This window comes from Ambystoma mexicanum, chromosome 4p (assembly GCF_040938575.1).
Source record: "Ambystoma mexicanum isolate Mex_15411 chromosome 4p, UKY_AmexF1_1, whole genome shotgun sequence".
NCBI lineage: Eukaryota > Metazoa > Chordata > Amphibia > Caudata > Ambystomatidae > Ambystoma > Ambystoma mexicanum.
Genome location: NC_090927.1, coordinates 241,492,596 through 241,515,546, shown reverse-complemented (window position 1 = coordinate 241,515,546; position 22,951 = coordinate 241,492,596). Strand labels below are relative to the sequence as shown.

The 22,951-nt window shown below is 42.0% G+C and overlaps 1 long non-coding RNA gene across 1 annotated transcript in view; it reads right to left on the bottom strand.

Moving 5' to 3' along the window:
* Positions 1-6,152: 6,152 nt before the first annotated feature.
* The window catches only part of LOC138452575 (uncharacterized), a 186,777-nt gene continuing 169,978 nt past the window's right edge, over positions 6,153-22,951 (bottom strand). Inside the window, exons 3-4 of the long non-coding RNA XR_011260227.1 lie at positions 7,033-7,124; positions 6,153-6,476 (exon numbers count right to left, since the gene is read on the bottom strand). This is a non-coding gene — a long non-coding RNA (uncharacterized lncRNA). The remainder of the gene's footprint in view (positions 6,477-7,032; positions 7,125-22,951) is intronic.

Here is a 22,951-nt window from a genome sequence, read left to right as displayed (position 1 = left end):
ATGTCCTACCTCCAACAATCCATCTATGTGTGACACATTAATGTTGGCAGCAATCCATCTCGGTGTGGTACATTTCCTACCACCAACAATCCATCGAAGTGTGGTACATTTCCTACCTCCAACAATCCATCTAGTAGGTATATTTCCTATCCCAATAATCCTTCTAAGGGTGGTACATATCCTACCTCCAACAATTCATCTACGTGTGAAACATTAATGTTGGCAGCAATCCATCTAGGTATGGTACATTTCCTACCACCCAACAATCCATCTAAGTGTGACACATTAATGTTCCCAACAATTCATCTAAATATGGTACATTTACTATCCCCAACAATCCATCTAAGTGTGGTATATTTCCTACCCCCAACAATCCAAGTGTGGTACATTTTCTATCCCAACAATCCATCTAATTGTGCTGCATTTCCTATCCCTAACAATCCATCTAGGCGTGGTATATTTCCTACCCCCAGCAAGCTATTTAAGTGTGGTATATTTCCTACTCCCAATAATACAAGTGCGGTGCATTTCCTACCCCCCAACAATCCATCTAAGTGTGACACATTAATGTTCCCAACAATCCATCTAAGTGTGATACATTAAAGTTCCCAGCAATCCATCAAAGTGTGGTATATGTCCTATCCCCAACCATACAGCTAATTGTGGTACATTTCCTACACCCAACAATCCATCTAAGTGTGATACATTAATGTTCCCAACAATCCATCTATGTGTGGTATGTTTCCTACACCCAACAAACCATCTAAATGTGGTACATTTCCTACCCCAACAATCCATCTAAGTGTGGTACATTTCATACCCCAACAATCCATCTAAGAGTGACACATTAAAGTTCCCAACAATGCATCTAGGTATGGTACATTTCCTACCCCCAACAATCTATCTCAGGGAGCAAAGCATAGCACGGTACAGTAGCTACAACATGCTATTCTCTGCACACATGGGTAATTTACTATGGCAAGAAACGTATTCTACATCCCCATATACAAGAATCTAGACAGGCTGAGGAGGATGTCAATTTGACCAATGTTTATCAATTACTGGTAAGTGCAGTGGGGCGATTGTGGTAGTAATGAATCTGAAAGTGATAGTAGCAGGGAAGGCTGAGTGAACAGCAAAGCTAATGACTTTGAGTGATGGGTGGGTTAACATATTGTACTGTTCAAATAGAGCCATTATCTCACAAAGGACCTTGCCCCCATTTCCTTTCCTCCCACTCTCTCAATGAACAGAGCTAGTCAAACACATTTGTAGCACCTCCTGAAGAGCAATGCCATTCCCTGAATTGTTCAGGCTCTTGCGCAGAATGGAGTCAAGCCCGTGATTTTCTAGGCTCTTACATAGACAGTACCTATTCAATGAATGTTTCTGGTTTGCCCACAGAGAGGAGCAAACCCAGCAATTGCACAGGCTACTCCCAAGAGCAGAACATCAGCTGTGGTTTTTAGAAATCTACCACATAAGAAGTCCCTTCCTTTAATGTTTAAACTTCCTACAGAGTCGAGACTTTCCCATAATTCTTCAAGCTCTCCCTCAGAGGATAGTCACAGCAACATGACTGATTCTTTCCTTGAATCATTTCTTCCCATTGGCCAAGTCCCTTATGTGAGGAACTGATGGTGTTAGATCATGTGGCTCTACAGAGCAAATCTTTTGACAGTATGCCCCAGCTCCTTTTTGGCTGGCTACCTGTAGACAGTGCCTGTCCTGAGTAACTATTTCCAGAACTATAAGAGAGGTCGGACCATCCACATCAGAGGCGTTGCTAGGGGATGGGGGGATGAGGGGGCTATAGCTCCGGGTCTTTTGGTTGTAGCCCCGGATGGAAGCTCAGGGACTACAGCGAAAAGGCTAGTTGGCCCTGAGTCCCGCCAGTCCCGACATTAGCTTAGCCCCTGATCTTTTCCAGATCTAGCAATACCCCTGATGCCCATGTCTGTTGGTAATTTGTACCACAGTGATGGCGTGTAAAAGGAGAATGCCTGCTTCCTGGTCGACTTGCTGGCATTGTATGGTTTCTAGTATTATGATGTTACTGCTCCTGTATTTGCAATCTCCTCTAGAGACAGCAGGGTTTTTAACTCAGTAAGATGTGCTTTAGTTGACACTCCTTTATATGTTAAACAGACAGCTGCGAAGATGACCTGGGCTGGCATCAGTAGCCAGTGTTGCTCTGTGACAGTGTGCAAGCTATGCTCGACTTTACTGATGCTGGCACTTAGTCTTGCTGTGGCATTTTCCAATGTTTTAAGGACACAAGGGCTAAGGCAGGGATACCCCTGCGGCCTGAGATAAACCCCTTTCCAGGTGTGACAGTATTAGATATTAGAGGGCAGTCTTGAAGTCAACATTTGGTAAAACATTCTAAATTAGCATGGGAGACTCATATGAACTAAGCCAAGCATTTTATGTGAGGCGCTTTTTGAAATTAGGGCCACAGTCTATAATGAAACCGAGGGATTTGGCACACGGGAGTGGTTTTGCTGTGAAGATCCACGATTCAAAGCAGCTATCCCTGATTGGGGGAGAGTTTCTCTGGTTGGGTTGCAGAGGTGCCCAAACTCAGTTTTAATGGGGTTATGTATTCACCATTCAATATTGTATATTTTCTTTTCTGATGTGTGTGTGTGTGTGTGTGTGTGCGCGCGCTCATTTGTGAATGTGTGTCTGAGACATAGCTGTAAAACATGTGGTCATGTGGAGTATAGTACAGGTACACACTGCCACCTTTTTGTGTACTGGTGTTTGTCTGGGAAACCAGTTAATGCTTTCCTTACCTTTTGTGAATGGGCTATTGTTAGCTGGAAGCCCAATACCTGCCACTTACATCCTTGCATGAAGAGAACATGTAACCATGTATTTGCATGCATCCCCTTTTCTGGGCTTCTTTTATAACAACTTCTTAGTGATGCCTTTCATTTAACATGAAGTGCAACTAAAGAACAGGCTTTTTGAAAATAATCCACCACCTCGATTCTTCAGAGCTCTGTAAAAGTTAACATTAATGAACTTTACGTCTCTTCTCTGCAATGTGCTTCCTTTGAAGGAATGTGCATTAGGGATGATGCGTGGATGCAAGTACGCCGTGTCTGACGTGTGGGGTCAATTCAGCATGGCAGCTGTAAGCCGGTGACATAGACGTGTGTTGACACAACCCTCTTTTTGCTGCAGAATCACAAAGCGAAAGCACCCGAGGCTCTTCTGCCCTCTCCAATAAGATAAAATATAAAAACCTCTTGCTTGTATTAAAAAGAGATCTGTCATCTTGCCGTGTACACTAAATGGTCCATTTTGACTGCCTTGCTTGAGTCCAACCCCAGCCAGAAACTGGAAACATGTGTTAACATTCCGCATGTTTTGGGGCTAGTTGGAAGGGCCTCAGGCTAAGCTGCCGGTTGCCGGCTGGAGGCTAGTCAATAATCATTAGACTTTCAAGTGCTATATGCTGAACTTAAACTGCTCTTATTTTTATTTATTTTTTTAAAGCTCAGAGAAATGCATTATAGAAAGAGCAGCTCCCTTGGAACTGTGAAACAAAAATAAAAATAGAGCTTGGCATATTGAGGCGAACTATTAATCCAATACATTTTTATAGCATAGGCCCACCAAAGTGGAATCATGGCACAGTTTGTAATATGTAGGGCACAATACCCTGTGCACTTCGTAATTAACATTCCCTTTGACTTTGTTATTCCTGCAACCAGAGCAACTACTGTAAGCTTGTTTGTAAGAAAGTGCCCAGATGCCCTAAAGCTTGGCGCGCTATATAAGCAACAAAAAATAAAATTAAAATAAATAGTTATTTGAATAAGGTAATTTAATATTTTTCTCTTCTTTCCTGTTTCTATGAGCAGCATTTCTAAATTGGTGTTATTAGGCAGAACATGTGTAATGCAATTATGAATTTGGTGGTAACTCAGTGGTAAATCTGCCAATTGCCACAGGATTATTAGTGGTGAGAGGGTGGTGTCAATTGTCATTTTTGGAATGCATAAAACTGTATAGGAATTCTGGGCAGATTCACTTCGAGTGGTAGTACCATATGGCAAATCTCCCAATGTTAACGTCAAGGATTTTACAACCACCATCATCCTGGAGGTAAAGACTCCATTTCAAAATCATACTTGCAATTCATTGGTGCAGGGAAAGTGGCAGTAATGATATTACTGCCAAAATAAGTAACAGAATTAATGCTAATTTTTTTACTGTGCTGTTGAGCGAATGAGGCCAATGTATTTGTGCCTCTGTGTGTGTTCAGGAGTCAGGAATGAAACTCGGACACAAGGGGCCTCATTACGACCCTAGCGCTAATGGGTTAACGGTGCCGTAAAAGGCTGTGGCGCCGTTAACCCATTAGTGCCTAATTACGGGGTCCCTTTGCGGGACCCGACCTTAATGGCTGGTCTACACCAGCCGTTAAAGTAGGGACCCGCAAAGGGACCTTCGCGGTAAGTATGGTACAAGCAATTTGCGGTACCGTACTTAACGCCTTCGCCATTCCCATTATGCCCTATGGGGCAAAAATGGGAATGGTGAAGGGCCATGGGGAAATGGGGAAATACCACCCCACCAACCTTGGAATGGGGCGGTATTTCCCCATTTCACCATGGCGGACACGTTACGATACCGGCACCAAACATGGTGCTAATAGCGCCATGGTTTAGCGCCGGTATCGTAATGAGGGCCAAGGGGTTCATAGTTTTGGTCAAAGATTTTTATCAAAATGAAATGGAGTTGGGAAATACCTCTATGTCACAGCCATATAGGAGTTTCCCTACCGAAAATCAAAACTAAGGATCTGTCAGTGGTCAGATTGTCCAAAACAAAACATCCTATGCCCAAAGTTCTATTCTGGCACTCACATTATAACAAATCAACTCTAAAAATAAAAGGGAACATGTCTTTTGCCTTAAGTGATGTATTCATGTTCAAAAAGAAAATGCATAACTCCAACACATAAAGTTCCAAAAGGATAGCATAGCTTGCTCCAGAGGATGGTTCCCTTTCCCTGGATTCCCCTTCACTCTGGTTTCCGTTCAGTATTATCAGTCTCTTGGGTGTTAACACTACTGGCACACCAAACAACTTGACTCTTGGACTTTGTGGTGTTAGGATGCGTGGCATACTCTACTGATAAGTTTTCATTCTCCTTCAAAGTATTACCTCTGCCTTTTCCTGATGTTCTCTGACAGGATTTATTCATTCAATTCCATTTTACTCATCTTTATGCTTGATATGCTTTCCTGTCAGGGCTTTCTTATAAAGACATATATTGACAATTAGCATCCACCTGGTATACTCTCCTGGCAGGGAGTTTCTTTTATGAACACTCTTACAACTTCCATCTGCCTGGTATACTCTCCTGCCAGGGCTTTCTTACATAGGGGGTTTCTTATGCTTTCAAACTGCCCGGTATACTCTCCTGCCAGGCCATTTTTATATGGGCTCTACACACATTTCCAATATTGATATTCTCTTACATTAGCTTTTTCTGGTATCGTATCTGCTTGGTATACTATTCTGCCAGGACATCTTTCATATGTGCATACACTCACACTGTTGCAAGTCTCTTATTCTGGCTGCTGTTCCCTTTTCATATATATGCTCACTTGCATGTTTTCTTTCAAGGGTTGTCTTATTCATAAGTGGTGTTTGTCATGTCTGCCAATATGCTCCGGTGTCTTTGCTTCTCTTTATTGGCTCACCGGTTCATCCTGGAGTATTTTGTCTATCTTTTGTGGTAAACTGGTAACAAGCATTCTGTGTCCTGCTTGCTGTTTCTGTTTCTCAACTTCTCTGCCCCTCATGGTTCCTTATGGGTTAATCAACGCATTCCCCAGCTCCCATAAGGTAGAGGTTGCTTCCTAATGCGGTATTGTTTTTTAAGTCATCTTGATTTTTTTTAATTTGTGCATGTTTGTACAATTTGTGTTTACCTAATAAACAGCCTTTTAATAAAATGAATACTAAACATTGAAAAATAGAGCACTGTAAACAAACATAATGTATTTATAATACTCAACTTTAACAAGTTTAATCAAGAAACCTGATGAAATCAAATGGAATATCATAACCAAAAACGAGGTCTAACATCTCCCACCAAGTTCACATCAAAAATAAAACTGTATCACCATCTACAGACATCGATTAGCGGAGATTGTAACATCTTAATAAAGTGAGGTTTTAGTTCACTTTTTAAGGCCAATCGTTGAAGTCTGAAGGAACATGCTGCCAACAAATCTCAAAATTATAACATTACATTTTATTTGGTCAAGAAAAAAATAATTCTTCCCCAAGATATTTTTGGAGCAGTATGATTTTAACCAATATTTTTGGAAAGAAAGCTATTCTTGTTAGGTTTCTTTTATGTGTTTTTGGAATTCATTGCAAGACATCCTCCACCAGGCCCCATCCGTGATTCTTTTTGAGGGGTGTTTCATGACTTTTCCATTTCCCTACAATTAAGAGACACATGTTTAGTTACTGCATCGGTTATCTTTGCTATTAGCTTTTCACACATAATCCTGGTTCTACTGAGCCCTGTTGTCTCTGGGTAGTTAAAAAAAAAACATCTTTAATACAATAGCAAAAGAATGCAAATTAAGATCATATATATTTGACAAGTTTGAAGAAAGGCCATTTTGAATATCTGTTCTCAAATGATTTTTCTTCCATCGGAAGATGTTCCATTGCTAAAAACCCAGTTTGTTTTTATGAGAAATGCCTTAAAAATAGTCATCATAATTTCACTTGAGCAGGAATGATGAAGGGTAGTCAATGCAAGTAGAGCAATATTGGAGTGGCATTATCATACTTTCAAGCACCACAGCTAAGAATGCAACCTCAAGGAAAAGTTTTTTTTTGCCATCAGTGTGCACACTGATGTCCTCATGAAAATGGAGTCGTCCCCATGAATTTCAAGATCAACAGAATTTAAAGTGTTGTGAACTATGTGATAGGCGGACACCATGTGAGTGGAAGTGGAAAGGAAGGAGGCTTGCTATACTCTACCTGATTTTCCAAAACACCCTGATCCAGCAAGTTCTGATGTAAACCGAAATGGCTTCAAGTGTCTTTGGCTCCACTTTAGTACTTTGGCATAGCTAACAAGAAGTGGATGCCAAACAATAAGAATTAGGCTTAATTTAGTATAGAGATAAATGGGTCAAGATTAAGGCAAATGCACTATTATGAAATTACTTGTGTAACATTGCACAGTATCCATATGGTATCTTAATCAGTTTAGTGCATTGATCACAACACCATACACCATCATAATACATCAACAGTCCAAATCAAAAGGTCACTTTACAAGCTAGACATCAGCAATTCATCATCGATCATAAAGTAGATATCATTGATTCTAGCAAATTATCTTAATTCATAATTCTTATAATTCATTATTTAATTACCCATAATACGTATATCATATTAATACCCGGCGAGAGTCAAGCAGAATGCAACACGCATTCTGATTGGCTCTCGCTGGGTTTACCCGGCCGAGAATCCTTCGATTCTCAGCTGGGATTCCAGCCCCTTTGTCCTCAGCGGGGGGCGTGGCTGCCCCTCAGCCAATGAGGAGGCTCGAAGCGGGGCCAACCCCACTCCGAGCCTCCCCACGGCTGAGAGGCTGCCTTCGTTCCCCACCAGGGACTCAGGTAAGGGTTTTTTCTTTATTTTTTTCGTCCCTTCCCTCCCTCCTCCATGCCCTCCGCACCCCACTTACCCGCTTGCTCCTGCGTCCCCCGTGGGGGACGATACAGCTCCAGCAGTGTGGAGACTCGGAGCGGGGCCATCCCCGCTCTGCGCCTCCACACGGCTGGAAGCTTCCACCGTCCCCCGCCGGGGAAGCAGGTACGTTTTATTTATTTATTTTCTTCCCCTCCCTCCAAACCCCACTTACCTTCTGCTTCTTTTCCGCTCCCGATGGCCGCCATGCAAAGGGAAAATGGACTTCGTTTTCCCTTTGCATGGTGGCCATTTTCTTGGTCGTTTTTGCTTTTAGTGTCCCGGTCACACACATAATGTGGGCCGGGGTACTTATAGCAATATGACCCTCGCGGCAGGGGCATTACCGACTCAGGTATTGTCCCTGGGCTTTCGTTAAGGCGCTCGCTTCGCTCGGGCCTATAACTATGGGCCCCGGGGCATTACCTGAGTCGGTAATGCCTCTGCCGGTCAGGTCAGATTGCCTAATTAATCCCCCTGTTAATCAGTACGGACCATTCATTTTCATAATCATCTACTGACACGTTCAATCGAAATGATACATGCCACTAAATACATATTCAGTGCTGAGAAGAACATACTGTTATTCTCAGCATAAGCATGCCATGGACGCCATTTCTTTATATTGACTGGGCGGCGCAGAGAGTCCGGCTCGAGTCCAGTCACTTGCCAGTCAGCAGACTGTTACTGAGTTGACTTGGCTAAGGACTTGGATGGATCCGGTGCCAGGCCCCCAACATAAACTGAGAAAACTGGTGAGGTGAGATGTTTTTGTCATGAATGAGGCCTCAGACCGATCTAGAAGCCTTTGAAGTACCAAACCGAATTTACACCTACAACTACAAGCTCCTTGCAACCCACCAGCAGAGGATCTGGAGGTATGTGTTTGCGGTGAACAAAAGGTGCAAGGGGAATCAATGAAACAAAAAAGAAACCCTCTCGTGGTTCCCTCGTCCCTGATCTACGCTCCACCCCTACTTGCCTTGCTGTAACTGAAAAATACATCAGACACGGCAGCCACCCTTTTAGAGGTGCCAGAGGTCTCAGAGACCTTGTCAGAGGCATCACCAGCAGCTCTGCCAGTGGCTTTTGTAGCATCAATAATGGCTGCTAATGAAAGCAAAAGGGGCAGAGACACCACTTGCCTCTCCGACCCTTCTTTTAATCATGCTGACAAGGTCGAGGCTCTTTCATATCTTCGCTCCAAACCAGTCATTCACTCTCGACTTGCAAGAGGGAGAGCTTTCTCGACACAGTGACTGTCCAACAAGAGTCTTTCCGCACACCTCCAGGGAACTACGTAAGGACTCACAAACAACTGCAACCCCCCCTCCCCAAGCGCCTGGAGGCTGCTTCAGACATCAACAAACTAAGCAGGCACCCTGGTGGCTCGACAGGAGATAGTACTCTCCCTCGAGTAAACAGCAACTCAGTTCAGAAAAAAAAACCTGATGAACGTTTAGAACTGATTTTGGCTCCAACCTCTCCCTCGCTACAAGAAGAGGAAGGCACACAGATGACAACAGACCTTCTGGAGTCACTGCTTGAGTCCTACCATTCGATTGATACAGGCTCTTTTTCCAATCTGCCCTAAAAAGTGGTCCGCTTAACTGTTCCTTTTGGGAAGAAACTCTTCAGCTTGGCATTGACCAACATGAAGAGACAAGCCCAGCCTAAATGGAAATGGAAATGGAAAGGCAAGCTCCCACAGCCTTCTGGTTCGGAGGTTGGGTGATACCGAAGAGACCAGCGGACTCACCTGCCCAAACATGGATTGGGACGAATGCAACAGCCACTTATGAACCCTCCTGCAGGGACTTGATGGATGGTGAACTGTTGGAAGGTTTCGGAGTCATCGATTGTTGGGATTTGAATCCATCAATGTTGGCTCTACAATGATGATGACAGGGGCAAGAACGCCCATGCATAAAAGAGCCTGCTTAAGCTCAGACTATTCACCAGGGGAGGAAAGTGACACTGAGGGTCTCAGTGTCCACCAATCCTTTGACACAGTCCTACCCAGTGCAACTCGTGATAATGGGTGGCTCTCTGAGACACAATGCACTCAATCTATAAGTCGTAGCGTACGCCAAGATATCGACATCCTGAATGAAAATAATATATTTACTTATGGCGTCTTCAAAACCGTCTAAGGGAGTCAATCTTAGTAGCAGTTCATCAAACTTGGGAGACCCCACAGGGACTAAATTAGTGAATAGAGGCAAACCTTTGCCTGAAAATACAACTGAAACAAGTCCTGAATTATGTCCACCTTATGATAACTCTTAACAAAGACCAAGCAGGCCATCAGGGGAAAACATGCAGAACAGCCGACTTTGATCTCCTGAGAGCTCATCTCTGCCCCATGTGGACCGAGAGGGGGACTGTCCGAAACATCACACAAAGGATGAGAATGCACAAAGAAAATCAGGGAATGACGTCTTTAGCCAAATGTTGGTGGTAACAATTGCAATGGCGCCATTCATGAAACTTTACAAGGCCGTGAATGATACCATAAAAGATCTAACAACCTTTTTGGCAATGCTCCATACTAAAATATCCTATATAGAAAACTTTGTGACTGCATCTATTCAGGTGGGGGAGCAGAGAGTTTCGAATTAAGCAGATTACCAAATATCCAGCAATTGACAGTAAAATGGCAGGAAGGCTTTTAAGGAACTGGCTCCCTCAATTCCAGTGGACTATGCTCTACTGGAAAAACCACTCCCCCTGGGGTAGGGGGAATGGTGCACTTGGGTAGACTTTCAGGGGGATGTGGCACACTTGAATGGATTCTGAGGTTGGGAGTTGTGGTGCACTTGGGTGACTTTCGGGGATAGGAGGTCTGTAGTACTTGGATGAATTTCCAGGATTTTCACCAACAATCCATACTAATAAATTAACTCCTCTGCATGCACCTCTCAAACTCTGGACAGTACACAACCAGAACTCAACAGATCCACATGAACGTACTTCACAACACCACAACAACAAAACAAACCACACATTATCTTGCGGGAGAGCACATGGTGGCAAACTTCCAAAATCACATTGATGCTTAGTGAACATTGTTTCTGTACTGAAGCTCACAACAGCACATCACAGCTCTCTTTCACTTTTCCGCTCAACTTTACTAACCATCCAACCTCCCTCCTTGCATTACAGATCCACTTAAGCATCTAGAGAACACACGCGTGGCATCAGTGCTAGTATAAAAACCTTTAACATTAACATTTACACATGTGTTAAATCTCATATTATTAGTGTCTGAAACTTGATCCTATTTTGTTTTTCTTCTTGTCAAATTTGAATATCCATTACACCATAAGTACTTGCATTAGGACACATTGTTATTCAATGAATAATTACTTCGCCATATTCGTTAGTTATAAGGCATAAAGTTATTTACCTAAATAGCTTTCTTATTTTCAATTGTTTTGTCACATTTGCTGCATCTCATTTTATTAGTTTCTATTTTGTTTTTCTTCATGTGAAATTTGAATATCCATTAAACCATACGCCCTTGCACTAGGACATATTGCTATTTACTAGTATTCAAAAAATTGGTAATTGCTTAGAATTCACACAGTGACATCATGTTAATTGTATATCTCCTACTCATTATTGAAACATTTCCATAGATAAAACCTATAAAATCCTTTTGTTTTTCTTCTATATGAGCTTCACACCGCTTAGCTAGCTTTTTAGCAACACATGTTTTTAGTTGTTTAAAAAAGGTTTTATTATCATGATTCTGAATTGTAAATATTCAGATACATTTATTAAGGTAGACTAGTTCTTTGTGCATGCTAAATTGTAGATTGTTATATTATTTCTCCATTTTATGCCATACTTTACAAAAGTATATTCATGTCATACTCAGCTGTCTATCCTTTTTGTACCTCAATTTTGTGTACATATACTTTAAAAAAACACATTCATCTCAGGCTCAGTATTCAGTCTGTCTTGCGAGGTTTGTAGTTTACATATGTATCTGGATTCCATGTGTCTCAATTTGAATTCACTATTGCCATCCCTCATTCCATAATGTATTCTGTGTACATATTTCTGTCACCATTTTTATGGTATCTTTGCCAACGTGAAGCAAGTGACAATTTAAGGTTTTAACATCCGAACATCCTCTAATTTAGATCTTCTGACAAACATAGAATAGATCTTATACAATAAAAGATATCCAGTGATAATATTGGTGGGGAAATGGCCTCAAAATGGTGACATTTCCCTAGAAATGCACCCTCCAGACAATCAAAAACTTTCCTCAAATATTCTAGGATTGGAGGTAATATTATAAAATTATATCCATGATTCTTCTACCCTGCTCCCCCCCTCACCCTCCTCAAGCTTACTTCTGCAGGAGTCTGTCCTGATAAATTCTGGTTTCAGCATTACCGTCTTGTGGCCAATGCTGGATTTGACTTTTATGGACTTCATTCATTCACGGTGCGCCACCCTTTCTCAAATCTCATGCTGGACTTCCTTTGCATCTTGTACTCACGATGGCCCTGAATCATGCTGTTCCCATATTTATCTTGTATCCTGGCTTGCAACATTATGTGCTACTACTGACTTCTGCAATTGTATTCACTCACCCCTCTTGCTTCTCCACTCTTTTGACTGCTAAATCTCTGTTCTCTCCTCCTTTCCCGTCTCCCTTTTCCTATCTCCTCCCCTTACTTTCTTCTATGCACTTACTCTATCAGAATTGTCCCTGGACCTAGTATGATAGCAACCTCATCTGTCTCCTCCCCCCTCCTCTTACTGTTTTTTTCCTCCCCACTTCCCCTCCAGCACTATCTGAAATGTTGTCAGGGCCAGTATGATAGTCGCTTGTTTTGTTCCTCCCCTGCCTTTCAGTAAGCCTCTCCCTCACCTTTTGTTTTTCTCCAGCTGTACCAGAAATGTCATCAGGCCTAGTATGGTAGTTGCCTGTCTGTTTCCATTTCCTTCCCACTTTCCCCCTCCCTTCCTTATCTATGTATTAGCTCTTGCACTATCTGAAATGTTGTCAGGCCGAGTATGATAGTTAATTTCACATCCTTACTGTTCATGGCCTGTAAGAATGTCATTGTATTTTCCCTTGCCCCCCTCCTTGCCTTGAAGTGCTTTGAAACACATTCTGTATAGGCTGACTTTCTCACAGTGACATTATCACATAGAACCCAATAAATCTGCTCTTACAATTGATACCTTTCAGTTCTCAAATTGTGTTTTTTTTTCATTGCATATTCACACACTGTACAGCCTCTACACTTAGAAAATTCTTTTATATTTAATTTTCTCCACCATGAAGTCTTCTCAGATTCTCTCCTTTTCATGAATGACAGACACAATTGTGCTCTAAGTGTAGCACTTTCGTATATATCGGCATGCCGGTTCCGGGCAAATAAGTTGATTAGTTTCATTGCCCATTAAAGGATGTCCCAATGTCTGTTAAGTACCCCATATGATATATTATCGTCCTTACCTATCTTGTCATTAGTCTGACTTCTCTAATTGTATCCACTGCAAGATTCCTTCTAGGAACCAAAAGTTCCTTTCTGTCTATAACATGTCATGTTTGTTTTGCTTCATCCAATGTGCCTTTTCAATACCCCCTTTCCTGAAATATTCATACTTGAGTATCACATTCCTAGTTACAGTTTTTAACTATGCTTGTCACAATTGATTCTTTTTCCACCAATACTTCTTATGTTAAGGGAAAGGTAGATGTTAAAACAATATTCAGTCAATGCCACAACATTTTTGCTGCTACGACAATATTTTTCAAGAAGGCTGCAGATGGGTTAATTGTGGTGGGTTGACTTTTGAGTACTCCCAACAATGATGTCTAAAAGCCCTGAAATAGTGTAGGTGTTGTTGAGGAACAAACTGTAGGGTGAAGACTTCATATTGGTGGACTTCCTGAGGAAATTCGTCGGATTGATGATTTTGTATCTCTCTTTGTTTTTTATGTAGCGGTTGTAGCAGATGTGCTAAAAACTGTCTTTATGAAATTTAATTGTTCTGACAGAAGAAAACAATATTGATGAAGAATGTAACTTGAAGTATTCCTGAAAAACTCTGTTTGATATTAAATACATATGGCCAATGACATCAAAAGACAAAGTAATTGCACTAAACAAGATGGAGTCCTGTGTCATCTTTCTTCTCCATTTAGTGCAGCACATAGAAGCAACAAATAAATGATGACCTGGTTTCTTATGATATTCTCCACCAAAACCTATGGATATAAAACAAGTGACTTTTTCCTGAAACGTGTCATAGTACAATGTATTGCAGGTATCTATCATTGCTCTGTAGGGATTCCAAGCATGTATTCATGCATTTGCAGGTCTCTTTCCAACAAGGAATCAGAGGTATTCTATGCAAGCAACACATTTCAGAGAGTTCTTCATAGTTAATCCATATGGCTACAACCACGTCCATTTTCGCCCTAAAAAATTGATAGTGCATTCCCATTCATTTATATATCTAGATTAAATAATTTTGTTTCACTGTGATTTTATGTTTTCAGAACATTTCCCAGTGGCTAAAATCAGTTGATTTTATCTTACGCTTTGTTTTGTTCACAGCAGGATGTTTTTTCACGTAGAGTATTCTGTCAACACAAGGTGTTTCAGCCCTTTGATGAGAATGTGCGCATCCCTGCGATTATCTTTCGGAATGTTCTACTGGGCCTTTATCAGGATATACAATAACTTAACCACTATACACAAATCATTTAACTACCCTTTTGTTATATCTTCAGATACTGTAATATAATCAACATGAAACAAGTATAAGTAAGGACTCTTGTATTTGCATATAAGCTGTTTAATGATCAGCTTAATTATAGAGGACTATTGACCTGAATCGTATTCAGACACTGGGGGAAGATTCATTATTTCTTTTGGCTGATGTGTCTTATTGTGTTGATTTGGGTCAATGCCCCTCTATTTCAATTTTCAGTTATAACCTAGCCAGAAGCCTACCATGGCTAGCAATTGTTTATTGAACTTGTTTTTCACTGCAACATTTAAAGGTATGGCTAAGTTAAATGCACCCTGTATGCACTGAGTCTGTCTTTGAGGGATCTGTGGGAATCTGTCTTCCCACATTTTCTGATGACATTTATTCACACCCAGTAAGTATACTCTAAACAATTTCTTATATCTGCTTACCGGTTGGTGGCATAAGGTTTAGGAGGAATTGGCTGTTAAGAAATACTCTTTGTAGTACCTTTGGAGAGTGGCCATGTTTGCTCTCTTGCTGTGAGTGTGTTTTGTACCTTGCTTGTGATTGAATTGCTATTTTAAATTTCTGATTTCAGTGCTGTTATTGTTGGGGCTTGCCCGGATATTAGGGTGTATGTCCTTTCAGGAGAGAACAACGATACTTGACCTTTCAATTGTACTGCTGTTTGCCGCAAAAATAGAATCACAACTGTGAAAAATGTGCTAGCGTTTTTGTGGCCTGTTCAGATCTAAGCAGTGTATCCTGATGTTGTGAGGAATGTATGGCGTGTGTAATCTCCTCTTTAATTGTTTTCAGCAGTATCTGCCACAAAAAACACCACTTTAAGTCAAGTGTTAATGCCTGTACAACATTCAGCCTTATTGGAAAGATTGATCTTTGCATTTTCTCACTCCTCCTTACTAGCAGTGATTAAATGCGCCACCCACACCTAGAGCACAGGCCCTATTTCACTCGGCAATGACAATGATGCAGCAGACAAGATTGCCGAAGAAGCGGCATATCACAAGAACCCAGATGTCACTGTCTATCCTGAGGTGGGAAATCATCAGTTACAGTTAACTTTTACATACACTGCAATATCAATTACAAAAATAATTGAGTTGCAGGGATGGGAACGCCAAGAGAAGAGAAGAGAAGAGAAGAAAGCTATTTGGGTGAAGAGGGGCTACATGCATTCCCTGATGAACCTGATTTGGAGACATCATTTTACAGGTAAGGTGGTAATGTTGCAGGAGTTGCTAATGGTTGCTTTTGAGGAGTGCCACTACCCAGCACATTTGTCGAAACAACACACTACTGGAGATATTTTGGAGGACTGGTTTGTCCCCAAATTGCAAACATTTCTCAACACGTTTTTGGCAAACTGCACAATGTACCTTTACAACACTGGCCAGATGCTCAGGACATTGCGCAGCACATTGCCCAGTCCCACTGGGCCATCACGGGAGCTTCACATTGACTATGTGGATATGTCTAACAGGTGTAGTACTTACTGTTACTTTATTTTTTCAGTATGTTCATTCTCCTGTTGGGTTGAGATTGGCCCCTGTGTGCACCCAGATGCAATATCTGTGGAAACAATTTTATTACGCAAGTTAATTAACTCACTGGGAAAGGTGTGAGGTCCTAAAATCTGATAATGGAACTTACTTTTTAAATTATTTCTTTAAGGAACTTGCATCTCTATTGGCGATACAGCATAAGTTGTGCTCCATATACCACCCACAAGCCAACGGGATTGTGGAAAAGGTGAACAGACTTTTGAAGAGCAAATTGTCTAAGTTATGTGTAACGTTAATGCAGAAATTTGGTGCAGTGTCTTCCTCTGGCTCTAATTAGCCTGAGAACAAAGCCCAGCAAAGATCATCACTTGTCCATGCATGAGATAGTGATGGGGAGAAGGATGTACACACCTCTTACTCCCACATGCACAGCATCAGATGCTCAGAGGGCAGCATGAGATTTGGGGGGGGAGTTTGCTGGGTGCTTGTTTGAATTAACAAAATGTATTATTGTAACCCCCTAACAGATTGTTCCTAGAAGAGATGATGAGCAGTAACATCGGTGACTGATAAACTCACCTTGCCACTGCTACGACTATTTTCAGGAGAAAAAATGTATATTCAAAATTCTGAACCAGCAGAGTTTCGTGGGCCTATACACTAGTGTTTATGGCCCCTTTACTATGATAGTGAAGAAGTTGGGGTATTAGGGTGGCCTATATGACGTTCGGAAGGCACTTGACACCGCTCTACCTTCCCATGAAATGGACCTAAGTATTGACCCAGACTAAGATACATATTGCATTACGTTTCTGATTACCATATTCAAGTTTGACCTGATCCAATTATTGATCTGTGATAAATTGCATCATGCATTACGTTTCCTATTGACCAATTACAGTGTACGGTACACAAGGTTTCGATTTTGACACAGTTGCTCATTGAGATTAAAGTGCATAAGCTATCACAGTCCCTTTTTTAATGTTACAGCTGATTTTAATACCTTTTCAATAATGATGGATTTGTGGTTGTTTGCCTAGGTGTCCGTTTTTTCTCTCCATCTGCAGGTGCAACACCACAGACTTCATGTAATATATATTTTATGTTGTATATGTTGTATATGTTGTTTTTTCTATGGAGGTTTTATATTGTTTCTGTGTGAGTATATCAGCATTATATTTGACATCAAGGCCAATGAGCACCACCAACCCAGAATTGGACAACCTGCGGTATAACTGCATGCTTGATGTGGGGAGGCAAGGTCAAATGAGAGCTGCTATGTATGCTCTTTGACACCACATGCGACAAGCACACCCAAGTTGTTTATACCCCAAGAAATGCTGCCTCTTATAGCCCAGTGTCTGGTGCACTTAGCCCTGTGAAGAGTAGTCTTTTTTTAAGGGCACACTGCCCATGCTGTAATTATGGACAGGGATGATGAAGAATGTGCCAAGAAAAAAGAACAGTCGTGGTCCAGGGAGCAGCCATTCTTGTAGATGGACAGAACCTTTTTTGCCAACAATAGATGGTTGGCAGGAGTAGTCAGCTGTGCAGTCGGGGGCTTACAGGGGTTTCCTTAAGACATGGCTTTCTCAGCTTCTCTTCTAGGGAATGGGAAAGGAGATTTGTCTTTGGAGCTGAACTATCAGTAGAGGGGCTCCCACACTCTTTTTTAATTTTGTAAAACTTGGGGTTTCACCCTACGTAACCACAGGTAATCCAGAAGTGGATTCCTTGCTCACTGTGCCTTAAAGAGGCTCAGCTTCACCTCACTGAGGAGGCCCACTAAGGCTGAAACATGTTTCTTAGTTGCTGATGGTACTCTTGTTCAGAGGGGAATTGCCTAGCATTCCGGTGCTGGACTGTCCTTGTGGGTGGGACAAGGACTGATAAGCAAATGGTATTTTTCTCTCTGTGAAGGGTGCAATGATCCAAACCATTATTGTAGTCCCTCCTGAGTGGAAGAAATTCCATAGAACAGGTTATTTGACCTATGCTTGTTCTCAGTAGAGGGGCTCCCATACTCCTTTTCAATATTGTCTATTCAAAGTATAGTTGGTCTCGCTAAATTACTTTGATAACATCTGGAACAGGAGGGTGCACATCACTTGATGGTCATATATTTAAGAACCTATTGATAAGAATCCACCAATCATATACCTGGGTTTTACAGTGATGATGTAGGGGACCATGTATCTAGCGGAATGGGGGTAGAGTAGATGCGGCCAATCGGTCAAGGGACTATAGGGGGGATTAGCATGTTCTATAGATGGTGGCCAGTGAGGGTGGTGTGATTATGCTGTACTCATCATTATGCATACTACTGTTAATTTTTGGTCTGGCCACTAAAAAACTTGTAACCCTTTGGATAACCAGACAACTCTGTGCCAGTTTGGTTCTACAGGACCATCTGAGACCTTTCTGCATGTAATAAACTTTGCTTTCCCTTGCAAAGAGGTGCAGTGATTATTTTGTCTTTTGCATTGTTGTTATTCCCCAGTTTTTGTGCTGCCCTTCTTTCACACTGTTGAGAAAGGGACGTGACTTTTATTTTTGGCAGATCAGTGTTGGAGGGACCAACGAAGGTGCATGTGCTGTGCGCAATATGTGTCCAATTGTGTTAGGGAAGGAGGAAACAATGTGACTTGGCTAAGATCACAAGTTTGAAAGAAAAGTGCTGTAGAGATCCACACAACAGCATAAGAGCATGGCATCCACACTTGAACCAAGTGGCTTGTACAAGCAACTTCTGCAGAGAACAGAATGTACACATAAATGCCCATGTAGGAGTTCTCAGAAGGCAACCAAAGCAGTGCTACCGAAATAGGTCAGATACAAGAATATTTTTAGATGAGGGGAGAAGATCTGGACCACCTTTCAGGAGCTCAGGAGCTCACCTGGAAAATACATATTCATGCCAGGACTCCTCAGAGGATAGAAGACACTTTCTTGGAGAAACAGCAAATATCACAAAAGTAGGGGCCGTTCTGAATAGATTAAAGGAAGGTATCAGTAACACACGGAACTGCTGAATGGCCCATGGAAATACACTTGCATGATTCTGATCCACCCCCTACAAAGGGATTTGAAAATTAAGATTATAATCACTGCTTTGAGAGACAATAATTTCATATGTGAGTGAAATTAAAATGTACCTTTTAAAGGTAACCACCCATAAAGTCCCGAGCTCTCATTTTGCATTGTGCCAGGAATAGCAGTATAAAAGCAAGGCAAACTGTTTTTACATCTCCATTTCATTCTACAGTCCATTATAACCTTCACACAAGGCGAAGAAGGGTCACAAAGGGGAGTTTTCATCTCTGAACACTTGTTTAAAACTTGCATGAGTATGACAAAATGGAAACTGCTCTGCAGGAGTAAAGGGATGAGAAGTGGCTAAATTGCCTACTCAATTGCACAACACTTCAAAGCAATATTGACCCCAATTGTGAAGGTGGAACAGGCACATTCAAGCAATATACCTCCTTTTGTGGTAGAATGTGCTAAGGGCAAGCTATGCTCTTAGGTGTGCTGTGAATTTGATAACACTAGTGTGGGAGTAACAGTAACAGCACAACCAGCAACAGTACAAGACTCCAAAAGAAAATAATGTCCAATCAAGTTTCTGTAATTATATAGATATTTTAATTAAACAAACCAAGATTCAGATAACTGAATTAAACATAGTCACAAAAACCCACACAGGTGGAAAGAACACAAAAACAGACATGTGATAGCACTCTAGGAAATGGAGCAAGGCTGAATGTGGAGAAAATTGCCAGCATTGTCAATTAATATTATATGTGTTGGTTGAAAAAGTTTCAAAAGGGGGATTATCAGCCATTAAGGTGAACAAGTTGGGAGCAAGATCAGTGCCTCTCATAAGTACCTTATTCTGGTTCTTGGGCGTTTCAAAACCATCTAACTGGGAATCTAGGCTATGCCTTGCTGGTCAAACCAGTGTTGAGCAAGTCATGTTGATGTGGTGAATCATGTTTGAGGAGGGGCTCTGTGGTTTGAGGTGGCATGCAAGCAGTTAAGTTTGATGAGTCCACAAGTAGCCTTTTGATGGTAGAGCTAGTGCAAGACGGTGGGTTGAGTTGACACATAACATAATCCTTCCAGTGGTTCAAGTAAATATCCGGGTTGAATAGATGCAAAGTCCCTCATGAATTGACATGCTGCTCGACGATGCAGTGGTTTGATAACTTTGTGCACCAGTGAGCTGTTGTTCCGATGCAGCAAGGAACTGATTAGAAAGATGGAAACACCAGTTTGAAGGTCAACAGATGTGCCCAAGCCAGCACTGGCGGTCCTGTGTGGCTTGACAGCTTCAAACATTGGTGAATTAGTTTGAGAATGTTTCACAGTGGCAGAAAAAGGGATGTAAACTGCTTTGGGCTTCGAAACTTGCGATAAGAACTGTTCCAGATGCTCTAGAACTAGGTGTGCCAATGTTACTTCTCATTTCCAGTCCAGGAAGTATGGCTAGCACCTGCTGGAGATCATTAAGCCCCATTGAAGAGCCTTGTTCCAGAACAGCTGCTAGAGTGGCAACCCTTGCTACAAACAGCCATGGTTCCCATTGGATGGTTGGAGGAAGAGCTTTGCACTTGTCTTCACCTCTATAGCAGAGTACATTGCAATGGACTGCATTCCCAACAGGCTTCCTGTGGTGACATTCACTTGATGTCCAGGAAAAAAAACAATGATTCCGCTGTTCTGTCAACCACCAGTTTTAATGCCTTCCAGGCAGATACCTAAGTAGTTAAGGCCAGTTCCAGGCAGACATCATTTAGGATGCTGTTCTTCACATGATGAGCACCTGCCACTCAGATGCACTGCCCACCAACCAGTCCTTCTTAGATGTCCTCAGCAATGGATGAAGCAAAGGACCTTACCTGTTTGTGCCTATTCTGTGCTGATAGGGCCTAGGACCATGTCTGCTATCCTGCATTTCATGAACAAAATAGTTTCTACAACTATTACTCGCCAAAATCCATCACTATGTATTGCCTCCCTCCACACACTATCCCCATCCTCACTTGGGTTGGAATGACAAAGCGCCCAAGACAGCCCCAGCAAGCTACCCTCCCAAACTTATTCAACATCAATATTGCCCCAATTCAACAACTACGGACCACATGCACATGCCCCCTCATAATGATCAATGCTTTATTAGCAGTCACTCATGCCGCAGATGTCTCCAACCTAATCTTGTAAAACAAACTTGATACCCTTGACTCCAGCAATTTATTTATTTATTTATTTATTTATTTATTCACATTTGTTAAGCACACAGCAGCCAGTAAGCATTGTGGCGCTGGTTACAATGATAACTCAAATCTTAGTTACATAGATCATACAGTATGTGTGATGGAGAAGAGGCGCTTGTAGTCGTGGAGTGTCTTCGCCTGGTTACAAACAATAATACATTATAAGTTAGCATAATGGCATGGCACTCCAAGTTGTGGGATGAGGTGGTGCAAAGGTGGGTGAGCGGGAGTGGAAACTTAGTTGAAGAGGGCATTTTTTAGGTTTTTTCGGAAGGCATGGAGAGATGTTTTCGGCTCTGAGGTCGGTGGGGAGTGCATTCCATAGCTTGGGAGCAAGATGTGGGAAGCCTATTCCTCCTGCCTTAGCCCTGTTAACTCAGAGCACCATAAGTTGATTGTGTACCCAGGTCTGATGGGCCTTGTTGATAGTGTTCTGGGGAGTGTGCTCGATAGGTATGAGGGTGCAGTGAGATTTATGCATTTGTGGGTGGTGGAGAGAATTTTAAATGTGATACGGTCTTTGACTGGGAGCCAGTGAGCTGATTTTCTAACTTGTGTAATGTGTTCTCTTTTGGGTATATTGAGAGCTGCTCTCAGAGCGTTGTTTTGGGTGGTTTGGAGTCTGGCTAGGTTTTCTTTTTTGATGTACCAGCTAGGAGGGCATTGCAGTAGTCCAATTTGGCTTCTATGGTGGCTCTGGCAATAGAGAGTCAGTTGTCCCTGCTTAGAAAAGGCTTTATAGCATTCATCAGTTTGGTGCTCAATGCGGATGCTGAGACTATGGCGCTAACTTGTTTGTCCATGGATAGAGTGGCATCTATGTGGACTCTGAGCGTTTTGACCGAGGAGAGAACTGGGATGATACAACTGTCGATAAGGAAGATATGTGTCACCTAGTTTGGCTAACGTAGCCTTTTGACCAACAATGAGGATTTCAGTTTTATCCCCATTGAGGCACAGCCTATTCATGGCCATCCTGGCTTGAATAGGAGAGTAGATTTGCTGAAGGGTTGCAGCGTCGTGGTGATAAATCCCTGTGAGGGGAAGGAGCACCTGGCTACCATCAGTATAGTTTGTTTATGTGATCCCAAGAACATCCAGTTTATCAAAGAGGGGCTTTGTAAATAGATTGTACAGAGTAGGGGCTGTACAAGAGCCCTGAGGGACACCACAGTGGATGATGAGAAATATGGCTTCTGCATTGGCTATGTTGGAGAACACTTTCATAGATCTGCCTTCTAAGAAGGAAGTGACCCATGTTGCTGCGTGATTCGAGAAGTGCGCAGCCTGCGTGAGATGCTTGGTGAGGGTATTATGATCCACCAGATCAAACACTGCTGAGAGGTCAAGGAGCAGGAGAAGGGCAGGCTTGCCCTTGTCTAGGATATTAATGATTTGTTTTTTAAATCTAAAATGGCAGTTTCAGTTCTGTGTCTTTTGCGGAACCCAGACTGTCTCTTTCCTAAAATCGAGTTAGTTTTGAGGTATAGTTGAATTTGTTTGTGAGCGGCCTTGTCAAGTATTTTGAGGAGAAACAGGACGGTGGTTATGGGTTGATAGTTGCTAGGTTGAGAGGGGTCTAGGGATGGCTTTTTTTAGGAGCGGGTGCACCCATGCCTCCTTAAGGCTGCCTGGGACTATGCCTGTTTTGAAAGAAGCGTTGATGAA